Here is a 4,227-nt window from a genome sequence, read left to right as displayed (position 1 = left end):
TTTTAGTGTGTATAGACAGTTTTAGTGTGTGTATAGACAGTTTTAGTGTGTATAGATAGTTTTAGTGTGTAGACAGTTTTAGTCTGTATAGAAAGTTTTAGTTTGTATAGACAGTTTTATTGTGAATATAGACAGTTTTAGTGTGTATAGACAGTTGTAGTGTGTATAGACAGTTTTAGTGAGTATAGACAGTTTTAGTGTGTATAGACAGTTTTAGTGTGTATAGACAGTTTTAGTGTGTATAGACAGTTTTAGTGTGTATAGATAGTTTTAGTGTGTAGACAGTTTTAGTCTGTATAGAAAGTTTTAGTTTGTATAGACAGTTTTATTGTGAATATAGACAGTTTTAGTGTGTATAGACAGTTTTAGTGTGTATAGACAGCTTTAGTGTGTGTAGACAGTTTTAGTGTGTATAGACAGTTTTAGTGTGTATAGACAGTTTTAGTGTGTGTAGACAGTTTTAGTGTGTATAGACAGTTTTAGTGTATATAGACAGTTTTAGTGTGTAGACAGTTTTAGTGTGTATAGATAGTTTTAGTGTGTGTAAACAGTTTTAGTGTGTATAGACAGTTTTAGTGTGTATAGACAGTTTTAGTGTGCATAGACAGTTTTAGTGTGTGTATAGACAGTTTTAGTGTGTATAGATAGTTTTAGTGTGTAGACAGTTTTAGTCTGTATAGAAAGTTTTAGATTGTATAGACAGTTTTATTGTGTATATAGACAGTTTTAGTCTGTATAGAAAGTTTTAGATTGTATAGACAGTTTTAGTGTGTATAGACAGTTTTAGTGTGTATAGACAGTTTTAGTGTATATAGACAGTTTTAGTGTATATAGACAGTTTTATTGTGTATATAGACAGTTTTAGTGTGTATATAGACAGTTTTATTGTGTATATAGACAGTTTTATTGTGTATATAGACAGTTTTAGTGTATATAGACAGTTTTAGTGTGTAGACAGTTTTAGTGTGTATAGACAGTTTTAGTGTGTGTAGACAGTTTGTGTGTATAGACAGTTTTAGTGTATATAGACAGTTTTAGTGTATATAGACAGTTTTAGTGTGCATAGACAGTTTTAGTGTGTGTATAGACAGTTTTAGTGTATATAGACAGTTTTAGTGTGTGTAAACAGTTTTAGTGTGTATAGACAGTTTAGTGTGTATAGACAGTTTTAGTGTGTGTATAGACAGTTTAAGTGTATATAGACAGTTTTAGTGTGCATAGACAGTTTTAGTGTGTGTATAGACAGTTTTAGTGTGTATAGATAGTTTTAGTGTGTAGACAGTTATAGTCTGTATAGAAAGTTTTAGTTTGTATAGACAGTTTTATTGTGAATATAGACAGTTTTAGTGTGTAGACAGTTTTAGTGTGTATAGACAGTTTTAGTGTGTATAGACAGTTTTAGTGTGTATAGACAGTTTTAGTGAGTATAGACAGTTTTAGTGTGTATAGACAGTTTTAGTGTGTATAGACAATTTTAGTTTATAGACAGTTTTAGTGTGTATAGACAGTTTTAGTGTGTGTATAGACAGTTTTAGTGTGTATAGATAGTTTTAGTGTGTATAGACAGTTTTAGTCTGTATAGAAAGTTTTAGTGTGTGTAAAGACAGTTTTAGTGTGTATAGATAGTTTTAGTGTATATACAGTTTTAGTCTGTATAGACAGTTTTAGTTTGTATAGACAGTTTTATTGTGTATATAGACAGTTTTAGTGTATAGACAGTTTTAGTGTGTGTAGACAGTTTTAGTGTGTATAGACAGTTTTAGTGTGTGTAGACAGTTTTAGTGTGTATAGACAGTTTTAGTGTGCATAGACAGTTTTAGTGTGTGTATAGACAGTTTTAGTGTGTATAGACAGTTTTAGTGTATATAGACAGTTTTAGTGTATATAGACAGTTTTAGTGTGTATAGACAATTTTAGTCTGTATAGAAAGTTTTAGTGTTTTTAAAGACAGTTTTAGTGTGTATAGATAGTTTTAGTGTATAGACAGTTTTAGTCTGTATAGACAGTTTTAGTTTGTATAGACAGATTTATTGTGTATATAGACAGTTTTAGTGTATAGACAGTTTTAGTGTGTGTAGACAGTTTTAGTGTGTATAGACAGTTTTAGTGTGTATAGACAGTTTTAGTGTGTATAGACAGTTTTAGTGTGTGTATAAACAGTTTTAGTGTGTATAGACAGTTTTAGTGTGTATAGACAGTTTTAGTGTATATAGACAGTTTTAGTGTATATAGACAGTTTTAGTGTATGTAGAGAGTTTTAGTGTGTATAGACAGTTTTAGTGTGTATAGACAGTTTTAGTGTGTGTATAGACAGTTTTAGTGTGTATAGATAGTTTTAGTGTGTAGACAGTTTTAGTCTGTATAGAAAGTTTTAGTTTGTATAGACAGTTTTATTGTGAATATAGACAGTTTTAGTGTGTATAGACAGTTGTAGTGTGTATAGACAGTTTTAGTGAGTATAGACAGTTTTAGTGTGTATAGACAGTTTTAGTGTGTATAGACAGTTTTAGTGTGTATAGACAGTTTTAGTGTGTATAGATAGTTTTAGTGTGTAGACAGTTTTAGTCTGTATAGAAAGTTTTAGTTTGTATAGACAGTTTGATTGTGAATATAGACAGTTTTAGTGTGTATAGACAGTTTTAGTGTGTATAGATAGCTTTAGTGTGTGTAGACAGTTTTAGTGTGTATAGACAGTTTTAGTGTGTATAGACAGTTTTAGTGTGTGTAGACAGTTTTAGTGTGTATAGACAGTTTTAGTGTATATAGACAGTTTTAGTGTGTAGACAGTTTTAGTGTGTATAGATAGTTTTAGTGTGTTTAAACAGTTTTAGTGTGTATAGACAGTTTTAGTGTGTATAGACAGTTTTAGTGTGCATAGACAGTTTTAGTGTGTGTATAGACAGTTTTAGTGTGTATAGATAGTTTTAGTGTGTAGACAGTTTTAGTCTGTATAGAAAGTTTTAGATTGTATAGACTTTTTTATTGTGTATATAGACAGTTTTAGTCTGTATAGAAAGTTTTAGATTGTATAGACAGTTTTAGTGTGTATAGACAGTTTTAGTGTGTATAGACAGTTTTAGTGTATATAGACAGTTTTAGTGTATATAGACAGTTTTATTGTGTATATAGACAGTTTTATTGTGTATATAGACAGTTTTATTGTGTATATAGACAGTTTTATTGTGTATATAGACAGTTTTAGTGTATATAGACAGTTTTAGTGTGCAGACAGTTTTAGTGTGTATAGACAGTTTTAGTGTGTGTAGACAGTTTGTGTGTATAGACAGTTTTAGTGTATATAGACAGTTTTAGTGTATATAGACAGTTTTAGTGTGCATAGACAGTTTTAGTGTGTGTATAGACAGTTTTAGTGTATATAGACAGTTTTAGTGTGTGTAAACAGTTTTAGTGTGTATAGACAGTTTAGTGTGTATAGACAGTTTTAGTGTGTGTATAGACAGTTTAAGTGTGTATAGACAGTTTTAGTGTGTGTATAGACAGTTTTAGTGTGCATAGACAGTTTTAGTGTGTGTATAGACAGTTTTAGTGTGTATAGATAGTTTTAGTGTGTAGACAGTTTTAGTCTGTATAGAAAGTTTTAGTTTGTATAGACAGTTTTATTGTGAATATAGACAGTTTTAGTGTGTAGACAGTTTTAGTGTATATAGACAGTTTTAGTGTGTATAGACAGTTTTAGTGTGTATAGACAGTTTTAGTGTGTATAGACAGTTTTAGTGTGTATAGACAGTTTTAGTGACTATAGACAGTTATAGTGTGTATATACAGTTTTAGTGTGTATAGACAATTTTAGTTTATAGACAGTTTTAGTGTGTATAGACAGTTTTAGTGTGTGTGTATAGACAGTTTTAGTGTGTATAGATAGTTTTAGTGTATAGACAGTTTTAGTCTGTATAGACAGTTTTAGTTTGTATAGACAGTTTTATTGTGTATATAGACAGTTTTAGTGTATAGACAGTTTTAGTGTGTGTAGACAGTTTTAGTGTGTATAGACAGTTTTAGTGTGTGTAGACAGTTTTAGTGTGTATAGACAGTTTTAGTGTGCATAGACAGTTTTAGTGTGTGTATAGACAGTTTTAGTGTGTATAGACAGTTTTAGTGTATATAGACAGTTTTAGTGTATATAGACAGTTTTAGTGCGTATAGACAGTTGTAGTGTGTATAGACAGTTTTAGTGTGTATTGTCACGTCCTGGCCAGTATAAGGGTT

Source organism: Salmo trutta, chromosome 38, assembly GCF_901001165.1.
Source record: "Salmo trutta chromosome 38, fSalTru1.1, whole genome shotgun sequence".
In the NCBI taxonomy this organism is placed as follows: Eukaryota; Metazoa; Chordata; class Actinopteri; order Salmoniformes; family Salmonidae; genus Salmo; species Salmo trutta.
Note: the sequence above shows the minus strand (reverse complement) of the source record.